This window comes from Leptonychotes weddellii, chromosome 10 (assembly GCF_054177405.1).
Source record: "Leptonychotes weddellii isolate Sample4059 chromosome 10, ASM5417740v2, whole genome shotgun sequence".
NCBI lineage: Eukaryota > Metazoa > Chordata > Mammalia > Carnivora > Phocidae > Leptonychotes > Leptonychotes weddellii.
Genome location: NC_138378.1, coordinates 45,215,178 through 45,225,807, shown reverse-complemented (window position 1 = coordinate 45,225,807; position 10,630 = coordinate 45,215,178). Strand labels below are relative to the sequence as shown.

Here is a 10,630-nt window from a genome sequence, read left to right as displayed (position 1 = left end):
GACCCTGTTTTTCAAAGTGTGGCCCTTGGGCCAGTAGCAAAACCTGGGAGCTTGTCAGAATGGAGAATGTTGGGCCCCATCCCAGACCTAATGAAATGCAAGGTGACCCTTATGTACATAAAAGTCTAAGCAACACCACTCTAATCCACTGGTTTTGAAACTGGACTGCACGTTAGAATCACCAGAAGAGTATCCAAAAATCCTGATCTTGAAGAGGAGTGAGTTCTGTGCCCATTAAGGTAACACTGTGTCAATGGAAGCTAAATCCTCAGATGTGATCCATCTTCTCCTGCAGTATCTAAAGGAGAACAGTTTACATCAGGCATTAGCTACCTTGCAGGAAGAGGCTACCATGTTTCTGAATACCATGGACAGCACTGAGAGTGGTTGGCATTAATAGTAGCCATTGGGATACTGGTTTCAGGCTATACAGTCTCTGAAATTGCTGGACAAAATCCTCATTGACCTCTATGAATGGGTTGTTCTGGAATGGATAGAGCTGCATGAATTGGGAGCTGCCAGGTCACTCCTGAGAAAGACTGACCCCATGACCATGTTAAAACAAACACAGCCAGAGCAGATGTTCATTTGGAGAACCTCTTGGCCAGGTCTTATTGTGATTCTCCTGGGGAATGCCAGATAGAAGTAGTCAGGAGGGGTCATAGCCCAGGCCCTGGCTGGGGAAGTCAGTGTGGTGCCTCCATTTTGTCTCTCAGCATTGCTGGGACAGGGACTGAAGTGGCAGCAGCACCAGATGTTGTTTCTTCCTGGGATGACCATATGTTTGTTCCGAGGAAAAGCAGCTGTCAAAGATGTGGGAAAAGAAGTTTCCTACACAACTGGACAAGTGTATTAAGTTTGGGCCCCATGTGGAGTGTGCTCACTTTTCTCCAAATGGTCAGAATTTGGTCACCGGGTCTATTGCTGGATTCATTGAAGTCTGGAACTTTATGACTGGAAAAATCAGGAAGGATCTTAAATAACAGGCCCAGGATGACTTTATGATGACGGATGATGCTGTCCTCTGCATGTGCTTCAGCAGTGATGCAGAAGTGTTAGCAATGGGGGCCCAAGATGGACAGATCAAGGTATGGAAGACTCATAGTGAAAAGGGTTTAAGGAGATTTGAAAGGGCACACAGTAAAGGTGTCCCCTGCTAAGCTTTTCTAAGGATAGCTGTCAGATCCTTAGTGCCTCTTTTGATCAGAAAATTAAAATTCATGGTTTAAAATCTGGGAAAACCGTGAAGGAATTTCATGACCATTCCTCCTTCATTAATGACACAACTTTTATCCAAGATGGACATTATATTATTAAGGCATCCTCTGATGGCACTGTGAAGATCTGGAATATGAAGACCACAGAATGTTCAAATACCTTTAAATCCCTGGGCAGCACTGCAGGGACAGATACCACTATCAACAGTGTGATCCTGCTTCCTAAAAACCCAGAGCACTTTGTGGTGTGCAACAGATCAAATACAGTGATCATCATGAACAGGCAGGGCAGATTGTCAGAAGCTTCAGGTCTGGTAAGAAAGAAGGTAGGGATTTTGTTTGTTGTGCTCTCTCTCCCCATGGCAAATGGATCTACTGTGTAAAGGAAGACTCTGTGCTCTCCTGTCTTAGCACAGTCACTGGCAAACTGAAGAGACTCTGACAGTTCACAGGAAGGATGTGATTGGTATCACATATCACCCTCATCAGAACCTGATTGCTACCTACAGTGAAAGTGGACTCCTAAAGTTCTGGAAACCCTAATTCCTCTTTTCTTTTAAAACTTGCCTGAGAGCATGTACTTGGGGTGCCTGAGTGACTCAGTCAGTTGAGCATCAGATTCAGCTCAGGTCATGATCTCAGAGTCCTGGGATTGAGCCCTGCCTCAAGGCTCCATGCTCAGCAGGGAGTCTGCTTGAGATTTTCTCTCTCTCCTGCCTATGCCCCTCCTCCCCAGCCTTGCGCACTCTCTCTTTCTCTAAAATAAATAAATAAATAAATCTTGAAAAAAAAATAAAAAATAAAACTCACTTGAGAGCATGTACTTGAATGAAGACCAAATCATGTATTGCTTTTTTGGGGGGCTACCTTTCCTAAGCAATTGTCTGAATTAAGCACAAGAATAATTTTGGGACAACTCCTGTTCAAGCAGCAGTTACCCTTTATTTAAGTATTTGTTTAAGGTATTCATTTATCTGTTTCTAATTGGGGCAGTCACTCAATGTTTTCAGTAGACTGCTACCTAGAGAGTGAGTACTGCTGTTTGTAGAAAAAAGTAGTATTCCTCTAATTATTTGAAATGGTGATTAAAACATACCTCCTGGGATGCCTGGGTGGTTCAGTCAGTTGAGTGTCTGCTTTCTGCTCAGGTCATGATTCCAGAGTCCTGGGATCGAGCCCCACATCAAGCTCCTGGCTCAGCGGGATGCCTGCTTCTCCTTCTGCCTGAAGCTCCCCCTGTTTGTTCTCACTCTCTTTCTCTCTGACAAATATATAAATAAAATATTTTTTTTTTATTTTGAGAGAGAGAGAATGAGAGACAGAGAGCATGAGAGAGAGGAGGGTCAGAGGGAGAAGCAGACTCCTTGCTGAGCAGGAAGCCTGATGTGGGACTCGATCCCGGGACTCCAGGATCATGACCTGAGCCAAAGGCAGTTGCTTAACCAACTGAGCCACCCAGGCGCCCCATAAATAAGATATTTTTAAAAAACCATACCTCCTGCAGTAAAACTTGTAAATAAGGAATTATTCCATATTCAGTAGCTCTTTGCTATTCCTTTGTTTTTAGATGTTAATAAATTTTACACCTTTAAAAAAAATCCTGATCTTGAACCTCCTCTCCAGAGATTCTGATTAATTGGTCTGGGACACCAAGTGAGCCCTGGGATTTTTCACAGTTCCCCAGTTGATTCTAATTTGAAACAAATATTGAGAGCCACATTCTATCCAGGCAGATGGTCCTCTCTACAAGAAGAGCCAGCAAGAAAGAGCAAGCTGGAAAGATGGAGGCGATATTTGCAGACTCAAGGAGATAGACAGTTGGGCAACAAGAATCACAGACCCCAAAAGGAAGTGTTAGGGCCCCAGGCACAGAACAGAAGCTCAGAGACACACAGCAGTTTCAGGTAGTGGATAGCTGATCAAGACAGTCTCATGGTATATCAAAAATGTGTAAGTTGGAGGACATGTCAAGGAACAGGGCAGAATCTTAGTAACCAGGATGATGGCAGGAGTCAGAGAAAAATTACAGTCAGTTCTCCTGTAACTCAGGTTTTGAAAACACAAGTTCATTCCAATGTGATTGATGCATTAGGGAACCGAGCACAAGGCAAGTTTTGTTTTTGCTTATACTTGATGTAATCCATAGAAACACTAGGTGAAGAAGAAAACTGTCCCCCAGCTGAAAGGAGCCACATTGGAACACACACAATGCACACATACATATGCACACCTCAGATGCCCTCTGCTCAGCATGTTTCCACATTGTGTTACAACTTTCCCTCTGATCACCCATCACCTTTCTTCTACCCCATCACTCTCCTACTCTAACTCACAAGCTACACTCCCATGCAGCTTGGCCTGGGACTTTCTCAAGGTATAATGCCATATTTATTGTGGTTTGTATGTTTTTCTTGACCGTTGAACATGTGCAAAATGGTGTTATTATTTTTATTAGATTCCTACTTTTTTCCTCCTACCCTTTTGAGATGAAGGTTTTGAGTGTTGTGTCCTAATCCCATTATTCCCATAAACCCTGTGGAATTTGTTGTGCAGTTTTGCATAGCACTGTTGTTTTTTGAAGTGCATACATTTCATTAGAGCAGACCCGACTATAAAATCAAGTGGATTTGATGTAGACTCATTTCAGTTCTAAATCAATGCTCTGGAAATTCCCCTTAAGGACAGGATTAAGTTACAGCTATGAATGGGGCCATTCTCAGCTCTGGAGAGAGGAAAGAGAAGGTAGTGTGAGACAGGTTGTCAGGAAGTTCTTTGAAATGCCCAGTGGAGGGAATGATATAATGTGGGTGCAGAGGGCCGGGGGTGCCAACTGATCAGAAATGGAAGGGGACCTCCTTGGTGACCTCATATGCTTACAGAAGGGAGAAAGTAACAGAAATCTAGAGAAGTGGAATGCAGCTAAGCTCAGTGAGAAGCTGAAGAGTTTGGCTGTCTTCTCCCAGTAATGAATGTACTTTGTGAAGGTTTGGAGCAGGAAAATTACCTGCTTGTTTTAGAAATAATAATATGATGCTGTCATACAGGCTGGATTTGGGGGACAAGGGAGAGCAGAAGAGGGAGGTTAGTGCCGTGACCTTTGTGGAGGTAACTGGCTCTGAGTTTGGAGGTACCCGGGGGAATAGGAGCCTGCTCTCTCCTTTCCTCTTCCTCGAATCCTCCCAAAGAACTAGCTTATTCTGGCTCTGCTTCATTAACTTTTCACGCCTGAATCTGTCATGCAATGTCATGCCCTGAAAGCACCTCTTAGGAAGGCCACCAAAAACTCCTTTCAATCAGATCTCATCATACTTCCAATCTTGCCTTCTTTGGTCTTTTTCAGGAATTTCATTTTGTTGCACCCAACCCAATTCCCACAGTGGCCTCCTCCTTTGCACTCCACGACAGCACTGTTTTCTGGCTCTCTTCCTAGTTTTGTGTCCATCCTATATTTGCAGGGTCCTATAAGCAGGGTCCCTGCTTATCCCACTTTTAAACACAGGATTCTGTCATTGGCCTTTTCCCTTGTATATATATCCTCACTAGGTCATTGTATCCACTCTTTTGGTTTTAACAACCACCTACACTACAATTTTCCTCAAATCCTTTTTTTTAAAGATTTTATTTATTTATTTGACAGAGAGAGACACAGCAAGAGAGGGAACACAAGCAGAGGGAGTGGGAGAGGGAGAAGCAGGCTTCCCGCAGAGCAGGGAGTCCGATGCAGGGCTCGATCCCAAGACCCTGGGATCATGACCTGAGCCGAAGGCAGACGCTTAACGACTGAGCCACCCAGGCACCCCTCAAAGCCTTATTTTTTAATCCAGATGTCTCCTTGGTAGTTCCATTTCCATGGAAAACTCCCACAGGTATCTTAAATACTTCCTATTCAAAGCAGAACCCATTGTGTACCTTCTCCTACTCAAGCATACTCTTCCTGGGTATTGTTTCCTACTTTGTGGCACCAACATCCATGCAAACGCCCAAGTCAGAGCCTTGGGGTCATCATCCCACACCTACAGCCACCAAGCCCTTCCTGTCCTAAGTTCCTCAGTTGTCCTTGCTTCTCTAGTCCCCCTGCCACTGATTTAATTCCACTTCTTACCATCACACACCTCGGTCATTTTCTCCAATTTCAACTTTCTCAGACCCACACATTAGGTTCCTCAAGAGACAGCTTTCAAAAGTTCATATCTGATTATGTCACTCATCTGATCAATCTGTCCAAAAGCCAAAAGCTCCAAATCTTGAGAATAAACACCCAAGTTTTTTACTTATTCCAGAAATTCTGCCATTTCATGCCCCCCAGGCAATACTCCTCATCATTTTCTTCCTCAAACTTTACTAAGCAGAAAACCTGAAGGATTGGTAGTTCCCCAAATAGCCTGCTCTTCTATGCCTCTGTGCCTTTCACATGCTATTCCCTTTTCCAGGGGTGTCTTATCCTTCTCTGCTCTTTGTCAGAGAACGTATTCTTATCTTAAACTTTACTAAAACATTACCTGAATCTCCCAGGCATAATTAATATCTCATTTATATTTATGATTTATTTTTAATGTAATTTTATTTGTGTATGAACACAGTTTACCTGTTTACCTGTCTGTATCCTATTCTGGTCTGTAAGTTTCTCATGAACAATACCACGACAAGTTACATTTACAGAAAAATCATACACTGAGCTTCTCAAAGTTGTAGATTATGTCTAGCACTAATAAGTTTTCTTCCTGTTGATTAATTAAAATGATTGCCTTTATAATTTTTACATCCCTCTGCTCAGAAAAATATACTTTGGGGGATTTTAAACCATTGCAGAAAATGTATGTGTAACATTCATATTCAATCAGGTGAGAAAAAAATTAATTAAAAGCATCAGAACAAAAAAGGAAGGAGTAAAATTATCTCTATGAAATAATTTTATATGGGAAAAAATCCTAAAAACTCAACCTAAAAACTGTTATATCTAATCAGTGAATTCAGTAAAATCACAGGTTGCAAAATTAACATACAAAAATCAATAGCATTTCTATATATTAACAATGAAATTTAAAAAAAAAATAAAGAAATTGATCCCATTTACAATAGCATCAAAAACAATAGATTGCTTAGGAATAAATTTAATCAAGGATGTAAAATATCTCCATGCTAAAAACTATAAGAGCTTGATGAAAATCAAAGAAAATGCAAATAAATGAAAAGTATACTGAAATCATGAATTGGAAGAGTTAATATTGTTAAAATGTCAATACTGCCTAAAGCCATCTACAGATTCAGGGTAATCCCTGTCAAGATCCTAATGGCATTTTTTACAAATGTAGAAGAAAAACACTCTTAAAATTCATATGGAAGAGCCTAAATAGCCAAAGATTTCTTGAAGCCTGATAGTCAACTAAGGCTGCTGTAGAAATGCCATAGACTCAGTGACTCCAACAACAAAACAAAACAAAATTATTTCTCATAGATCTGTAGGCATCCAAGATCGAGGTGCTGGCCAATTCAGTTCCTGGGGAGAGCTCTCTTCCTGGCTTGTCTGGAGTCTTTTTTTCACTGTCCTCACATGGCAGAGACCAGAGACAGAAAACAAGCTCTCTCCTTCTCCTCCTATGAGGGCATTAATCCCATCATGATGGCTCCACCCTCATAATCAAATTACCTCCCAAAGGCCCCACTTCCCAATGCCATCATTTGGGGATTATAATTTCAACAAATGAATTTGGGGTGCAGGTGACTCTGATGTTCAGACCAGAGCAAGGATCTTGGTAAGAACTGGTTAATCCCACCGTTGGGAGCCCAGGTTACACTTTCTTTGTCTAAAGTGCATCCCTTGGTCAGAGGTAATGTAGTATGGCAATGAATAAGGATTCCTTTAAATGCAAGAATAGTGTTTCTAACAGGAGACCTATGGTAGGGAAGTCAAATCCATAACTGAAGTGTGTGTCCATCCACAAAAGGCAGTTTGTTGGGGTCTATATGCCCAGTGGCCACCCTGTGGCTGAGTGGTTCCTCTGAGGAATGGTGTCGGAGGGGATTTCCGTGTTATCTGTGCTGTTGGCTTGCTGGTCGTCCTTCTCCCTGCCTCATATCTCCTGCTGCTGCCCGCCATTGTCCAAACCCCAGCAGGAGATCAGTGTCAAGACATTCAGACTTCCTTATTTTCAGATGAGGATCTCCCACAGGGCACAGTCCAGTTCCTTTCCCCTCTGTCCTTCACTCCCCCTGAGCCCAAACATCAGATCTTTTTCCTATTTTCATTTGATATCTTTTTTTCACAGACACAACAAAGTGTCATTGTGACCTTCACAATCATATGGGTGAGAATAAATGATTACTTTCATTTTATGACATTTAATTTATCTTGTATTTGATTACTGGGGTACTATCTTTTGATGGTTATATGCTTTTTATGCATTTCTACATGCCACATCCCACCTGCCTATCTCTAGCTGTCACACAGGTTAGAGATTGTCAATCACCAACTTCGGGAAAGTTAGTTATGGCTAAAAATCTAAACCCCTCCAATACTGCACATATAAACATCAGCCAGTAAATAAAATGTATTTTCTCATTACCTGTGTCTATTTCTCTCACTTTATTATCAAGAATAAAGCTGGCATGTAAATCACAAGGAGCTAGAATTCTACTGGCATTCCATTATACAAGCCCTCCCATTGGAAATCAGGCCTCAGGCACACTAATAAAACAGAGCTAACAGGAGCAATGAAAAACAGAGCCAAGAATGTACAGGCTATCATGAGGAAAAAGGAGCTACTGTTTCATTATTGTTGCTTGGTTATATTTTACTGTTTTATTTGTACGGAAACTATTTACATGATAGAGAACACTCAAGATGCAGCAACTTCCCTTTTGTTGCTTCAACAGGAGAAAAGATAAAATTCAAATGCACACATTAGATCATTACCTTCCTGATAGAGCTTCATCACTGGAGAAATGAATATCAAGATTTTTAATGATTTGTAAGAAATGCAAAAAATATGTCAACATCAGTGTCTTGAATTGCAATAAACCTGTGATTAACCTTTCAAGACATGGAGCCTACAGCTCCAGATAGAAATTATGTTTCTCACCCAGCAGGGTGTTTTCCATTAAATTAAAATGTTCAATATTTCCGCACGCATTAGCTTTACTAATTGAGACTAATCTAATGCTCTCAAAAGGCTGAAAAGCAAATATGCAGAAGCACAGATATTACAGGATTTTATTGACTGATTAGCAGTGTGTTTCTATAAACAGGTGGCACAGTGGTTGGCCTGTTTGGTGGCACACTATTATACCTTGATGAAAAATGTTAATTTTCATTTGTGTTAATGGCCTTTGACATCAGTGCTTCACACGCTGCTCGCTGGCCTTCTCAGTGGGTATGGATGCCAGGCTCTCTCAGGATGGCTTGCCATTACATTAAGTATTCATCACAGAGATAAATAGTCATGACCTGGCACAACACAAATTGTGGATTTGGAGAAATCCAAGCAAGCCCCTAGGGATGGAGAAAAAAGGAATGTGAGGGGTTTGCTTTCTTCAAATTCAACAGAGTCTTTGCAAAGCTGCTGGGTGATCATCATATACAGATGGCACAAATGCAGATAGACCACATCTGTTTACATCAAGCTGTAAAACTCACCATGTCTATCTACGTAGGCATTCAGTATCCATTCATTTATTCCACAAATATCCTTTCAGTGGCTATACATACTAGGGACAGTTCCAGAAACCGCTCTTATGTAGCTTGTAAGTCTGGTGGTAAGAATCAAATAATAAACACATAACTCTGTGTAAGCATAATCTCATGGAGAAAATTCCTGTCCCTTCATGGGAAGAGGATTTCTTTAACAGGTGCATACTAAATGTAGAGCTGAGCATCCCCCTCTATGTCTGAACTCTGCATGGGTGATTTTGGAAGTGGGGAACAAAAGTGGCAGTATTCCAGAATAGACCTGAAATTAAAAGGGTAGGAAAATAGAATAGAAAAAAGGAGAAAGAAAAATTAAAATGAAGAAGGAGAGCATGAAAATGAAAGGAAAAGTGAGAAAAATAAATGAAAAGAAAGTAAAGGGGAAGCAATCTCCTGTAGATGAACAGTGACAGAGCCCCTATGACTGGTGCCAGAGATTATTCCATTCATCCTAGAGTTTTGTTAGGTATATGACATGAGTTTCATTCATTCCTCATACACACACACAAACAGAATGATGAATATAAGGTGCATATTTCATATACATGCTTTCAGCATGTGCCTGCAGGCATTATTGTACAAACACACCTTGTATGGAAAAGACAAGTGTGACATAGGTTTTGATGTCTACTAGCTTCCTGAGGAAGTATAGCAATAGATCTGCTTATGTATAAAAGGGGAGAGTATTTCCCATTGGTTTCTTTTAGATCTCTCCAGAGGGGCGCCTAGGTGGCTCAGATGGTTAAGCAGCTGCCTTCGGCTCAGGTCATGATCTCAGGGTCCTGGGATCGAGCCCCGCATCTGACTCCCTGCTCAGTGGGGAGCCTGCTTCTCCCTCTCCCTCTGCCACTCCCTCTGCTTGTGCTCTCTCACTCTCTGTCAAATAAATAAACAAAATCTTAAAAAAAAAGAATCTCTCCAGAGATAACGATCTTAAGCTATGCTTTTTTCTTTGGTCTACTACAAATGATAACCTTACGCTGGTAATGGAAGGAGTCAGTAAGTGTGGAAGGAAAGCCATTTTGGTAAAACTCAAGTAAGTCTATCTACACAGGTTCCTGTCAGCCTTTAGGAGAAAGAGATCATTCATTCAAAATGTAACCAAATACTCATTATGGGCCTCCCATGTGTCAGGATCTGGGTTTGGCTCTTGTGATAGAACAATTGAACAAGATTGGCAAGGTCTCTGCCCCATGCAACTCCAATCTTCTATATTTGTCACCCTGCCCTAACTCTCAGTAGGAATCCTATCGGAAGGAGGGAGAGTGACCCATTAGGGTCAGTTTTCAATCTCAGTGTTCTAGGGTTTAATGTTGAAAGCATAATTAGAGTCCTCTTCTAGTTCTCTTTCTACTTCTTATGCTTTTTTTTCTTCCAGGATGAATGAAGCTCTTCCCTTGGGGCCACTCCAAATACTGGTGTGAAATAAGATCTGTCCTGCTGTCTGCCCCTCTCACTTCTTTTTCTCTCATGCCAGGAAATGCTGCAGACAATCCTGCTCCCCTAATCCTTCATCCAGAGTAAGTTTTACAGTTGAAATGGTAATCAGAAGCAGTATGGTGATGACATTTTGATGAAGAGAGCCAGGAATGCCTGAATTCTAGTGTGAGCTGACTGGGCCCTCCTTCCCATGAGATTTCTGAGAGCCATTATGCACCAAAGAAAGCAACCACAGCAAAGAATCATTTTATGTGCAGTTGTGATATTGGTCCCCAGATTCATTGCAAAA

General features: G+C 41.5%; 1 pseudogene; it reads left to right on the top strand.

The window, feature by feature from the left end:
- The window catches only part of LOC102750878 (WD40 repeat-containing protein SMU1 pseudogene), a 5,407-nt pseudogene extending 3,647 nt beyond the window's left edge, over nucleotides 1-1,760 (top strand).
- Nucleotides 1,761-10,630: the final 8,870 nt, after the last annotated feature.